Here is a 15,136-nt window from a genome sequence, read left to right as displayed (position 1 = left end):
TCATGTATAAAAATCAACAATAGAGCAGGGCATGGTGGCTCACGCCTGTAATCCTAGCTCTTTGGGAGACTGTGGCAGGAGGATTGCTTGAGGCCAGGAGCTCGAGACCAGTCTGGGCAACATGATGAGACTTTAAATGTAGAGCTTTCGTGCTTGCAAGAAAGAAATGTGAGTTTGCAGGTGACAGAAAGGAAGCAGGTCTTGAAATCAGAGGGAAAAGATTCCAGCTACCATTGCAATTGCTGGTGGCAGTGGGGGCTGGGGAGAAAATGTCATAAGTCAAGAACTTGGATTTTAAGGCATACCTAGGAATGAAGCACCTAGTCCTGGGCCTGGTACAGACAGATAATCCTGTGTGAAGCTGGAACTCTCAAAGAGTGGCACCCTCAGTGAAAGGACACATAGCAAAAAATCTACTCACCAGCCCAGAGAGGTGACAAGAAAATACATATTTTCTTGTCTATCTGTGTGTATGCATGTATGCACGTATGTATGTATGTATGTATGTATTTCTTGTCTGTCTTTATATATGCAGAAGAAAGAGTTAGAAAAAAGAATTTCTGCAGCATCATTAAACACCCAGACCTGCTTTTCACATTGCTTTTGACTTTGCTTAATACTCTCCTTGTGGTCAAGAAACACTTAAATTAAGAAGTTAACATAAAAATTGATTCTGGGCCAATGGTAAACCCTAGAGGCACTTACAGGAGCAAACGTAAAATCACTCTGGATACTCCTTCAACCAAGGTCACATGAAGGTCTCATGGACTAAAACAAATCAATGTAAAAAAGAGTTCATAGAAAAACAGCGTAAAACACTAGAAAAAAATCACCCATAAGCTCAGTTAAGAGAACAAAACAAGAGCACTGGAGCCTTAAAATCCTGAAATATTAGACTAACATTCTAAAAGGTGATGTAAAATAAGTATTGTTTAAAATAATTACAAATGAAATAAGAAATCAAAACCCTATAATTAGGAAAAAGAGTGTATGAAGAAACAACAGGTAAATCTAGAGAACTACCGAAGGGAAATTTTAGAAATGAAAGACATAATCAACAAAATTTAAAGCAAATAGTTAAATAGCAGATAAGACACAATTAAAGAGAAAGAACCAATTAACTAGAAGTTAAAGCTGAGGCTATTTGCCAGAAGGGAGGGAGGGGGGGGAGAGAGAGAGAGAGAGAGAGAGAGAGAGAGAATATGAGTGAAAAGTTGAGATATGGAAGATAGGAACATACTCAAAATAGAAGGGAGAGATAAGAGAGATAATAGAAGGGAGGGGGAAAATGACAATGGCTGAGAATGTCCAGGACTGAAAAAAGATGTAACTCTTCAGATTCCAGAAGCATAAGTCCTAAAAGTATAGAGAAAAGCAAATCCACATATAGCTACATTTACTGACAAAGACATACAGACGGACTTAAGAACTCAAAGAGAGGAAATATAGATTACTCACAAGAAAACAGCAATTAGACAGAAGACTTCTCATGACAACAATACAGGCCAGAAACAAAGGATTAATATCTTCAAAGTGGGTAGGAAAATATAAAAATAAATCTAGAATTCTGTACCCAGTTAAGCATACTTGAAGCATAAGATGAAATAAAGGAAGCTTCAGACAAAAAAAAAAAAAAAAAGCTGAGAAAATTTAAACTCATAGACCTTTCCTAAAGGAGCTACTAAAATTTGTATTTCAGAAAGAAGAAAATCAAGCTCAGGAAGAAATGCAATGCAAGAAACTATTATTAGATGAAAAAGAGTAATTAGGCACAGTGGCTCATTCCTGTAATCTCAGCACTTTGGGAGGCTGAGGAAGGAGGATTGCTTGAGCCCAGGAGTTCAAGACCACCCTGTGCAAGATGACGAGACCCCAGATCTACCAAAAAAAAAAAAATGCAGTGAGCTATGATTACAGTGAGCTATGATCTTGTCACTGCACTCCAGCCTGGGTGACAGAGTAAGTCCCGATCTCAAAATTTTTTTTAAATCTCACAAGGACAAGGGAAGAAGAGAGAAAAAATAATAAGAGTTTGGAACCTGGAAAGCACGTGGACAGGTGATAACTGACTTAGCAGACCTGAGAAAGCTGACTTTCAAACCAGTAGTAGGGAAAACCAAGAAGCAACATGACAGTAGGATTTCTCGGGATAAGAGAGTTTTTTTTGCACTGGATACGTCTGAAAGTGGGTGTGTAGGTGAGACTTAACCCAGGACGATTTCTTGTAAGTCTGTACAAGAAGCAGTCAGCATCCCCAATACTGCACATCGGCCACTGTCCCTCTTCCACGGGGATGGATGATTGGAAGCATGTTCTCTGAAGAATCATGCAGTGGCTCTCTGGAATGGGGACACCAGATGTAGTCGAGGTGTTCTGGCTATCTAAGGTTGCCTAAAAAACCACCCCAACACTTGAAGGTTACATAAAACAGTGACCATTATATCTCATGATTTTGTGGGTCTGAATTTGAACTGAGCAATTCTTCTGTTCCACCTGGCATCAAGAAAGGTCACTTGGTGTTATCCAGCCGGCAGATGGACCAGTCTGGAGAACTCACATATTGGGTACCATGATAAGAAGAGCTGGAAGGTTGGTCTCAACTGGCACTGTAAACTAGAGCATCTACACATGCCCCTTCACATGGCAGGCTCAGGGTCAGATTTCCTTCATGGAGGCTCAGGGTTTCCAGAAAGGATACTCCAAGACATCCAGGCAGAAGTTACAAGCCTTCCTATGCACGCTTGGAAGCTGTTGAACATTATTTCTGTTGCATTCTATAAATCATGCCAGTCACTAGGGCCAGTCTAGATTTAAGGCAAGGGGATTAGGCTCCATCCCTGAGTGGGGAGGGGTGGGAGGGTGCAAAGAATTTGCAGCCATCTTTCATCAAGGCCATGAAATTAACACAAGACTAGGGCTACTGTACTGAAATTGAAGAGCCATATGAAACTTAAGATGATGTCTACTGAGCTGCCTGGTATTCTTCCTGCTTGGCTCCTAGAACTCTGGCAGCCAGGTTCAAACTCACCAGGATGGAGAATTTGGAATACTTTTCTTTGGGGAATCTAAGAGGAAAGACCTGAAGAGATGTAATCATTTATGCAATGAAACTGGAACAACCTGTTGGTAAACTCACCCTTGTCAAGCCCCACCCACTTACACACGCACTCAGGGCTTCCAGGCAGCTTTGTAGACCTCACTCTTAGGGTTGCGAGATAAAATATAGGACACTTAGTTAAATTTGATTTTCAGTTAAACAGTAAATAATTTTTTACTAAAATATAAAATACTCATGTACTATAAGTATGTCCTAAATACTGCATGAGACATACATGTACTAAAAATTGTTTGTTGTTTATCTAAAATTCAAATTTAACCAGATGTCCTGGTTTTTCTTTTTCTTTTTTTTGTTTGAGATGGAGTCTCGCTCTGTCACCCAGGCTGGAGTGCAGTCGCATGATCTCCACTCACTGCAAGCTCCGCCTCCCAGGTTCACGCCATTCTCCTGCCTCAGCCTCTTGAGTAGCTGGGACTACAGGCGCCCGCCACCACGCCCAGCTATTTTTTTTGCATTTTTAGTAGAGACGGGGTTTCACCATGTTAGCCAGGATGGTCTCGATCTCCTGACCTCATGATCCTCCCGTCTCGGCCTCCCAAAGTGCTGGGATTACAGGCGTGAGCCAATGCACCTGGCCTTTTGTTTTTTGTTTGTTTTTTTTTTTTTTTGCTAAATATAGCACACTTACATAAGAGCAGAGCCAAAGGTCATCACAATATAAGGGAAGGATCTGACAATAAAGATAGAATCCAAAACACGCTAACAGAGAAAATGAAACGAGGAAGAAAAAGACTATGGGGAGAAGAAAACTTTGAGAAATCTACTATTGAGCTTCTCTGAGAAAGATCAGAAATGCTGGGCATGGTGACACAAGACTGTAGTCCCTGCTTCTCCACAGGCTAAGGTAGGAGGATTGCTTGAGCCCAGTTTGAGGTTGTAGTGTGCTATTATCATGCCTGTGAACAGCCACTGCACTCTAGCCTGGGTGACATAGAGAGACCCTGTGTCAATAAAAAAAGAATACTCTAAAAAATGAACACTCAGAGAACCAAATGGAGTTCTTTTAAATTAAAAATCTGATAGCAAAAATGAAAAACTCAGTAGAATGTTAAGAAGATAAAGTTAGAAATTATCCTAGAATGCATAGGCAAAAGGCAAAGAGAAGGGAAAGAAATAAGAAAGGTTAAGATTAGAAAGCCAGCCCTGGACATCTGGGAAACAGGGGAAGAAATGAATTAAATAATTCAATTATATATTTTGAGAACTAAAGAGCATGAATTTCCACATTGAAAGTGCTGAGTACAGTGCAATGGACAAAACCAGAACCACACCAAGGCACGTTGTGATATAGAAGACTGAGGACATAGAGAAGATCTTACAAGTGCCTAGGAGGAAATGAAGTTTCACTTAAAGAATCCAGAATGAGAATGGCATCTGATTTCTCAGTAGCAACACATGAAACTGAAAGACAATGGAATAATGTCTTTAAAATCTGAGGGAAAATAACTTCCAACATAGATTCTCATACCCATCCAAATGTAGTAGTAAAGCGTGGGGGTAAATGTATTTCAGACACATACAATTTGAAAATATTTATCTTCCACGTACCTTTTTTCAAGAAGCTTTCAGATGGTGAAAGCTTTTCCACCAAAATAAGGACATAAATCAAGAAAGCTTTTGTGTGTGTGTTTTTTTAAATGAATAGCAAAATGAACAACTAAAAATTGAATGGTGGGGAAGGGTAATAAGCTAACACTATAGTTACAGCTTTCTAAAGTACTTTCTAGAGTACACCTAACATTTACTTACTATGTGCACTTACTATGTGCCAGTCATTATTCTAGGTGATTCACATCAATGGTATCAATCAGTTAATCTTCACAACAGCTATATCAGTTACATTCTTGCATAGAATAGGTGTCAGTAAGTATTACTATTGACGGTATACAACTGTTATTAATTCAACAAGTCACATTAAACTTCCTGCAGCAGACTGTATTTTTCAAAATTGGCAGCAACAGTATGTTCAATCCCATGTGCTCTTCCAAAAACCCTACCCCCTACCTCAATCAAGAGATGGCATCTATGTCCTTTCCCCTTGAACCCAGGCAGGCTTCTTGGATGGGTTTCTGTGACTGCACCTCTAAAGTAATGCTATGTTGGCCATGCACAGTGGCTCATGCCTGTAATCCCAGCACTTTGGGAGGCTGAGGCAGGCAGATCACTTGAGGTCAGGAGTTCGAGACCAGCCCGGCCAACACGGCAAAACCCCGTGTCTACTAAAAATACAAAAATTAGCTGAGTGTCATGGTATGCACCTGTAATCCCAGCTACTCAGGAGGCTGAGGCAGGAGAATCACTTGACCCTGGGAGGTGGAGGTTGCAATGAGCTGAGATCGCGCCACTGCATTCTAGCCTGGGTGACAGAGCAAAACTCTGTTTCAAAATAAACAAAAATAAATAAAGTACTGCTATGTGACTTTCAAAACCGCATCTTGAAAGGTAGTACAGCTTCCATCTAGCTCTCTCGCTCGTAATATGTGCCTTTGGAGCATATAAGTACATGAAACCACCGTGCGGCAGAGATCACGTGAACAGACCACGTTAAAATAGAGTCCGAGGAACCTTGGCTGTTGAAGCCCGCAGCGGTTTGAGTTTTCCCTGTCCCAGTGCCAGACATGTGAATGATTCTGAGGCCCTCAAGATGACTCCAGCATTATCCCTGTCTCATGGCAGCCAGGCAACACACTCTGAGTGGTACCACCTAGCTGAGTCCAGTCACTCACCAGAATCATGAGAGATAACAACAATAAATGATTGTTTCAATCATCTGCCTGGGCGACAGAGTGAGACTCCACCCCGGAATTGTGGGTGTTATTTTTTTGGAGCAATAAACAAGCAGAACATTTCCAGATAAAAGTGAGTTTTAGCCTAGACTTCTGAATCTCCTATCCCTATACTCATTTAAATAGCCCAAGGCATGTAAAGAGGGGAATTTTTATCCTTAGTGGCAAGTCTCCTTTCTGATACTGTAGCTGAATCCAAAGCTTGTAGACACAAGTGATAAAAAAACAGATTAATTAGATTTCATCAAAATTAAGAACTCTTCAAAACACACTTAAGAAAACAAAAAGACAACCCACAGAATGGGGGAAAGCATGTGCAAGCATATGTCTGATAAGGTACTTGTACTCAGAATAGATAAAGAACTCTTACAACTCAGCAATAAAAAGCAACAAATAACCTAATTTAAAATGCACAAGGGCCAGGCATGGTGGCTCACACCTATAATCCCAGCACTTTGGGAGCCTGAGGCAGGCGGATCACAATGTCAGGAGTTCAAGACCAGCCTGGGCAATATGGTGAAACCCTGTCTCTACAAAAAATACAAAAAAATAGTGGGGCGTGGTGGTGGGCACCTGTGGTCTCAGCTACTTGGGAGGCTGAGGCAGGAGAATCACTTGAACCTGGGAGGCAGAGGTTGCAGTGAGCCAAGATCACACCATTGCACTCCAGTGTGGGCTGAATAGGTATTTCTGCAAAGAAGGTACACACATGGCCAATAAACACATGAAAAGGTGCTAAATATCATTGATTATTAGGGAAATGCATACCAAAACCACAATGAGATACTACTTTACAGCCATTGGGGTAGCTGTAATTGAAAAAACAGACAATAACAAGTGTTGACAAAGATGTGGAGAAGCTGGAACTTTCATACAATGCTGGTAGAAATGTAAAATGTGCAACTGGTGGAAAACAGTTTGCCAGTTTCTCAAAAGGTTAAACAGTATCACCATATGACACAGGAATTCCAGTCATAGTGATATACCCAAGAGGAATAAAAGCATATGTATGCAAAAAAACTTATACACAAATGTTCATAGCAGCATTATTCATAGTAGCCGAAAAGTGGAAACAACCAAAATGTCCAGTAACTGATGAATGGATAAACAAAATATGGAATATTCACACAATGCAATATTATTCTACAATGAAAAAGAATTAAGTACTGATACATACTACAACATGGATGAATCTTTAAAGCATTATGCTAAGTGAAAGAAGCCAGTAACAAAGGACCACATATAATATAAAATATCAGGCTGGGTGTGGTGGCTCATGCCTGTAATCCCAGCACTTTGGGAAGCCAAGGTGGGAGGATCACTTGAGGCCAGGAGTTTGAGACCAGCCTGGCCAACATGGCAAAATCCTGCCTCTACTAAAAATACAAAAATTAGCTAAGCGTGTTGGTGCACACCTGTAGTTCCAGCTACTCAGGAGGCTGAGGCACAAGAATCACTTGAACCTGGGAGGTGGAAGTTGCAGTGAGCTGAGATCACATCACTGCACTTCAGCCTGGCCGATAGAGTGAGACTCCATCTCAAAATAAAATAAAATAATAAAATAAAATGAAATAAAATAAAATAGTAAAATAAGCAACTCTATGGAGATAGAAATTAGATTAGTGGTTGCCTAAAGCTGAGGAGGCAGAGAGGGTGGGAAGGAAATGAAAGAGACTGCTAATGGGTACAGCATTTCTTTTTGAAGTGATACAAGTGTTCCAAAATTGATTGTGGTGATGGTTGCACAACTCTGTGAATATACAAAAAACTATTGAATTGTACACTTCACACAGGTAAACTGGCACGTGAATACCTCGACAAAGCTATTGAAAAAAAGAAAGAGATCCTTTTGTAGTTCATGGGCATAATGATTGGTATTCACGCACATGTGTGAGATGTGCCACACTCAAACCTTGTTATGACCTCGGCACATTACCCATCTGACCTGAAAAAAAAAAAAGGAAAGAAAAATAAAAGTCCCATAAAAGTGTTATAGACTGATTTAGTCCAATGTACAAAATACTCTGGCCTATCTGTAGAGAACTGGACAGGATATCCTGTGATGTGATGTATGGGGATGCTGTGGCAACATTTATGTCAGTTCTTCTCTCTCTTTTTTGTCTCTTTTGTCCTTTTCTTCTCCTCTCCACATAGCATGTGATCTATTCTTTATTATCAGTTATCTATTGACCCAACAATGTGGATAACAAAGCACCTGAAGACTCATTTTTATTGCTCCCAAGGCCATGGCAGCTGAGCCATTCTTCCTGCTTAGATGGGACTTGCTGCTGCACCCGGAATCAGCAGTTGATCTTGGCTGGGCTCTCTTGTGTATTGGGGGTTGACTGGAATTTGTGGGACTAGGATGGTCTCTGCTTTTCTCCACGTGTCTTTGCATTCCTCCATTGGGCTAGCTGGGACAAGCCGTCATGCTGAGGCAGAGATGCACTAGTGAGCATGCAGAAATGCACAGGTGCTTTTCAAGTCCCTGCTCGTCTCATGTCTGATAACATTCCATTGGCCTAAGTATGTTACCAGAGGAATGTTCAGTAACAGGAGGAAGGGACAATAAAATTACAAGGCAAAGAGTGTGGAGCCGGGTAGCCTTTAATTAGGGCCATTAATACGATGCATGGACCGGTTTATAAGTCCATGCTTATCTGTTTTATAAACTCTAGGTTGTTTACTAAAGATTATGAATTCAGTCATTTCCCCTCCAAGTGAAATTTTTTTCTATTTTTATTTGTTATTACAGAAGTATAAGGAATGAGTCAGAGAACATAGACAAGCTAAATGAAGACAAAGAAGTATGATATATGGCATGGTGGCTCATGCCTGTAATCCCAGCACTTTAGGAGGCTGAGGTGGGAGGATTGCTTGAGCCCAGGAGTTAAGACCAGCCTGGGGCAACATAGTGAGACCCTGTCTCTACAAAAAATTTTTTTAAAAAAAGTATGAATTGTCCCTTTCCTGGAGACAATCACTCTTGAGATACAGTCTTCCAGGTATTTCTCTCTACATTTGTGTATAGGTAAATATACACATATATATCTTTCTCATTATATATGTATAGACACATACATGTATGTGTATAATAAAAAATATTAATTTAGAACCGTCATTTCATCTTGATGAAGTTAGGTTTCACTGAGTGATATGTAAAACTCACCTTCTGCATGTGGAAATTCATTGTCTTCAGGCACAGCCATCTTACGCTGTGTATAACTCCTGTCTGTGGAATGAGACACTTTGGCTTCTGCAGCAGGCTTGCCTTCTGGTATTCACGTGGTCAGTAATATTACCACATGTCCCACAAGATGGTAAACGCTGACACACAAATGTTATATAGTCATCATGTATTTTCTTGAGAAATTAAAATTATTTATTTAAACATATACTTTATTTCCATTCCTTTTGAGCCTTTTTTTTTTTTTCTTGAAGGCAGAGTCTCGCTCTATCACCCAGGCTGCAGTGCAGTGGTGCGATCTCGGCTCACTGCAACCTCCGCCTCTCAGGTTCAAGTGATTCTCCTGCCTCAGCCTCCTGAGTAGCTGGGATTACAGGTATGTGCCACCACGCCCCCTAATCTGGCTAATTTTTGTATTTTTAGTAGAGATGGGGTTTCACCATGTTGGCCAGGCTGGTCTCAAACTCCTGACCTCAGGTGATCCACCCGCCTCGGCCTCCCAAAGCACTGGGATTACAGGCCTAAGCCACCGCCCCTGGCCTTCTTTGAGCTCATTTTTGTCAAACAATTTATTACCAGTATAAGGGTGTAACCAAACAAATTTTTGTTTATAAAGAATCATAAGGCCGGGCGCAGTGGCTCACGCCTGCAATCCCAACACTTTGGGAGGCAGAGGTGGGCAGATCACTGGAGGTCAGGAGTTTGAGACCAGCCTGGCCAACATGATGAATCCTTGTCTCCACTAAAAATACAAAAAATTAGCCAGGCATGGTGGTACACACCTGTAATCCCAGCTACTTGGGAAGCTGAGGCAGGAGAATTGCTTGAACCCAGGAGGCAGAGGTTGCAATGAGCCGAGATCGCGCCACTGCACTCTAGCCTGGGCGACAGAGTGAGACTCCATCTCAAAAAAAAAAAAAGAATCATAGATTTTACCATACAATAAATACCAAACCACTGTAACAAGAATGTCCATGTACCTTCTATATTCTTTATTGCAGGACTGTTCAGCCTTATTTCCTGCACATAGTTTATATAATCTAATCTAGAATTTCTCATGTTTCCCACTGACTCTGTTGCCTGGCTGGCCTCATCCTACTGTCTTGTATACCAAATAGTCATCAGGAGCAGGCACATCTAATACTTCTCCCACCACTACTCAAGATTGTAAAGAGTTCACCTTCCTTGCCTTATTTTACTGATAAGTGCCCAGCAGACTGCCCTTGAAAGAGACTTAATAGTTATCTTGCCTCTGGGAAGAGTTGGGGGGAAAAGTACTGATCATTACTAGTGATATTCCACTTTTAACCTTGTGTCACAAACCTGTGTTTGCTGCACACGTGTCTTATACACTAGAGACAGGGTAGAAACTGAAGCACAAAGTGAAGGTTTACTAAACTCATTCCAGCATATTATAAAGCAACTATGAATATGTGGCTAAAAAATGACAAATGGCCAGGCACGGTGGCTCATGCCTGTAATCCCAGCATTTTGGGAAGTCGAAGCAGGTGGATCACTAGAAGTCAAGAGATCGAGACCATCCTGGCCAACATGGTGAAACCCCGTCTCTACTAAAAACACAAAAATTAGCTGGGTGTAGTGGCACACACTTCTAGTCCCAGCTACTTGGGAGGCTGAGGCAGGAGAATTGCTTGAACCTGGGAGGTGGACGTTGCAGTGAGCTGAGATCGCACCACTGCACTCCAGCCTGGCGACAGAGCGAGACTCAATCTCAAAAAAAAAAAAAAAAAAAAAAAAAAGACAAATGAGACAAATGCTAAAATAGAGATGGTGACTGGTCCACAGTAAACTTGAAGCAAGGTCACCCTAATTATAAAGTTATAGTAACTAAGACAATGTGGCATGGGCACAGGGATAGACAACTGGCAGAATAGAGAGACCAGAAATTGACCTATGGATAAATGGAGACCTGATAGATGACATATACATGGGGAAGAGTAAATAGTACTGGAAAATTTGGTTATCTACGGAAAAAATGAAAGTGGACCCTTACCTTACATCAATCATAAAAATCAATTCAGGGTCAGGCGTGGTGGCTCACACCTGTAATCCCAGCACTCTAGGAGGTTGAAACAGGGCAGACTGCTTGAGCTAAGGAGTTTGAGACCAGCCTGGGCAACATAGTGAGACCCCTGTCTCTGCCAAAAATACAAAATTTAGCCAGGCATGATGGTGCACACCAGTAGGCTCAGCTACTCAGGAAGCTGAGGTGGGAGGATCACTTGAGCCCAGGAGGTCAAGGCTGCAGTGAGCCAAGATCACACCACTGCACTCCAGCATGGGTGACAGAGTCAGACTCCATCTAAAAAAAAAAAAAAAAGAAGGGAATACTATCAATAATCAATTCAGAATGGACCTAAATGTGAAGGGCAAATGTTTTAAATATTTAGATAATAGAATGAGTAGAATAGCTTTATGACTTTGTGGTGGAGAAGGATTCCTTAAATAAAACACAAAAAGCACAAACCTTTAAAAAATGATAAATTTGAGACTACATTAAAATCAATAACTTTTGTTTATAAAAATACCATAAAATGCATAAAATGACAGGCTAAAACTCAATCAAAATATCTGCAACTCTAGTAACAGAAAAGTTTAGCATCCTGAATATGTAAAGAACTCCTGTGAATCCATAAGAAACAACACAAGAGAAAAAGCAATGCAAAAAAGACCTGTCAACACATTTTACAGAATAAAAAATATGAATTGGGCATGGTGGCTCATGCCCATAATCCCAGCACTTTGGGAGGCCAAGGCTGGTGGATCATCTGAGGTCAGGAGTTCTAGACTACCCTGGCCAACATGGTGAAACCCTGTCTCTACTAAAAATACAAAAATACAAATTAACCAGGTGTAGTGGCGCATGCCTTTAATTTCAGCTACTCGGGGGGCTGAAACAGGAGAATTGCTTGAACCTGGGAGGCAAAGGTTGCAGTGAGCTGAGATTGCGCCACTGCACTCCAGCCTGGGCGATATAGTGAGACTCCATCTCAAAATATATATATATATATATATACACACATATGAATTGTCAATAAGTACACAAAAAAGTTGCTTGACCTCATTCATAGTCAGGGAAATGCAACACCAATCCTTGGTAAGGCATACTATCACTGCTAAAGAGTCAGAAACCAACAAGTGTTGATAAGATGTGGAGCAACTAGAACTCTCATTCACTGCAACTGAGAGTATAAACTGTACAACTAATTTGCAAAACAGTTTGATATTTTATTAAAAGTGCACAAACCTTATGACGCAGTGATTCAATTCTCACATGTTTACATCCTAGAAAAACTTTTGAGGATGGGTACCAGGAGACACGTGGGAAATGATCTTAAAACATTGTTTTTATAGCAAACAAACAAACAAATATAATTGGAAGCAACCCATTATTTATAGATTGGAGATAAATTGTGGGATATTCATGAACCACAGTTACATGGATCAACATGGTTGAATATAAAACACTACTGAGTGAAAAAAATTTATTATGTACTTTATTATGTATTTTATTGATTGATTGATTGATTGATTGATTGAGACAGAATGTCGCTCTGTCACCCAGGCTGAAGTACAGTGGTGTGATCTCGGCTCAGTGCAACCTCTGCCTCTTGGATTAAAGTGATTCTCCTGCCTCAGCCTCCTGGGTAGCTGGGTTTACAGTTGTGTGCCACCACACCCAACTAATTTTTGTATTTTTAGTAGAGACGGGGTTTTGCCATGTTGGCCAGGCTGGTCTTGAACTCCTGACCTCAAGTGATCTGCCTGCCCTGGCCCCCCAAAGTGCTGGAATTACAGGCGTGAGCCACCACAGCCAGCCTATTATGTATTTTAAACAATATTATGTATCTAATAAATAGATTATAGTATAATTTCGTTTATATAAATTATACCTTTTAAAAACAGCAAAACCAAACAATATTTTTGTGGATACCTACATGTGTAGAAATAGCATAAAAACATGCTAGTAAATGCCAAAGAAGATATTCAGAATGATGACTATGCATGGGGAGAGAGGGAAGTAAAAGGGTTTGGGGAGAGGTTCATAAACGGTTTCAACAGTGTTAATCACTTTGTTTCTTTTTTTAAAGACCTGAAACAATTAAGGGAACACACTAATATTTTATGACGCTGGTAGTGGCTTTATGGAAAGTCAATGTATTTTTTTCTCTATATAGTCAATTAGTATACATAACATATAAAAAAAAAAAGCTCATCGTCACTGGTATTAGAGAAATGCAAATCAAAACCACAATGAGATACCATCTCATGCCAGTTAGAATGGCGATCATTAAAAAGTCGGGGAACAACAGATGCTGGAGAGGATGTGGAGAAATAGGAACACTTTTACACTGTTGGTGGGAGCATAAATTAGTTCAACCATTGTGGAAGACAGTGTGGCAATTCCTCAAGGATCCAGAATGAAAAATACCATTTGACCCAGCAATCCCATTACTGGGCATATACCCAAAGGATTATAAATCATTCTACTATAAAGACACATGCACAGGTATGTTTAGTGCAGCACTGTTCACAATAGCAAAGACTTGGAACCAACCCAAATGCCCATCAATGATGGACTGGATAAACAAAATGTGGCACATATACACCATGGAATACTATGCAGCCATAAAAAAGGATGAGTTCATGTCCTTTACAGGGACATGGATGAAGCTGGACCATCATTCTCAGCAAACTAACATGAGAACAGAAAACCAAACACTGCATGTTCTCACTCACAAATGGGAGTTGAACAATGAGAACACATGGACACAAGGAGGGGAACATCACACGCTGGGGTTGGGGGTTGGGGATTGGGGGGCTAGGGGATGGATAGCATTAGGAGAAATACCCAATGTAGATGACGGGTTGATGGGCACAGCAAACCACCATGGCATGTGTATACCTATGTAACAAACCTGCACGTTCTGCACATGTACCCCAGAACTTAAAGTATATTAAAAAAAAAAAGAAAAGAAACATTTTTTTCAAAGACACACACACACAAAGTGAAGGAGAAAAGTGCTGACCTGCAGCCACCCTCAGTGGGAGCTGACTTCTGCACCAACTGCCTCTCTCGCTCAGTGGCCCTAGCCCAGTGCCAAACAGGACTGTGGGCTGGGAGAATCCCCCTGGGATTCTGCCTCCCTGCAGACTAAGGCACCTGGGGAGATATGAGGCTGGACTGAATCTGTCCCATTTTGATGTTCCTTACCCTACACGAGGCTTTGGGGTGAAGGGGCTAGGGAGAGTGGGTCCCGTCACACATTCCCCCAGCTGGCTGCCCACTGTGCTTCTTACCTGCGGCCACCCTGCGTGCCTTGGTGAACACTGTGTCTGGTGCAAAGGAGGTATACAAAATGTGTTTGTTGAATTGATCCAAGCCGTTATCAGCACTTGAGTGGGCTGGGAGGACATGAAAATAGCTGCATGGTGAAGTGGTGTTTGCTGGTGCCTGTCCTGTCCCCTGCCTCTACCAGCTCTCTCATGACATTCCTTAGGCAACCTGGCCCGTTTGCAGGAAGCTGACAGCAGGTATTCAGAAATTTTAGGATTTGGGCTTAATTTCAGATAAGCAGGACAACCTGGGCTCTCCCACGGTGAAAAATAGATTCTGCTGTTTTTTTCCTGCCTTTTTAACATTTCAAGCCAAGTTCCTATGCCCATCCACCCATATAAAACTTCCTTGTTCAGAAAGTCATCTGCGCAACTGGCAAAGGCACCAGCTCAGAGTTTTCTATTTTTATTCCTGTGTGTAATCAATGGGAACACACTGTGACGGAAATAAAGAATTATGAATTGATAAGAGCAAACCATTGATATTTGCTTTTGTTCCTGGGCAAGCTAGTGAAGGAACATGTACCTAATGTATAGAAATACAATGGTCATTTTATGCTTCTGTCTTTTTACAGAAGCACTCAACAATTTCTGTGTTTATTTTTAGGGAGGAAAAAGAAACACTTTCAAGATTCAAATTGGGTAAGCTTGGGAAAAGTTTCCACACAGGCTGATTTTCTAGAAACA

General features: G+C 41.0%; 1 protein-coding gene and 1 non-coding gene across 4 annotated transcripts in view; both read left to right on the top strand.

Annotated features, from left to right (window-relative positions):
• Positions 1 to 15,136, top strand: part of ANXA4 (annexin A4) — a 182,655-nt gene that overhangs the window by 15,580 nt on the left and 151,939 nt on the right. The gene's annotated exons all lie outside the window — the stretch shown is intronic.
• On the top strand, positions 7,748 to 7,850 carry LOC112208277 (small nucleolar RNA U13). Its single transcript, XR_002942691.1, has one exon. It is a non-coding gene; the product is annotated as a small nucleolar RNA U13 (small nucleolar RNA).

The sequence above is a fragment of the Pan troglodytes genome, chromosome 12 (assembly GCF_028858775.2).
Source record: "Pan troglodytes isolate AG18354 chromosome 12, NHGRI_mPanTro3-v2.0_pri, whole genome shotgun sequence".
NCBI lineage: Eukaryota > Metazoa > Chordata > Mammalia > Primates > Hominidae > Pan > Pan troglodytes.
This window is presented reverse-complemented; position numbering and strand designations above follow the sequence as displayed.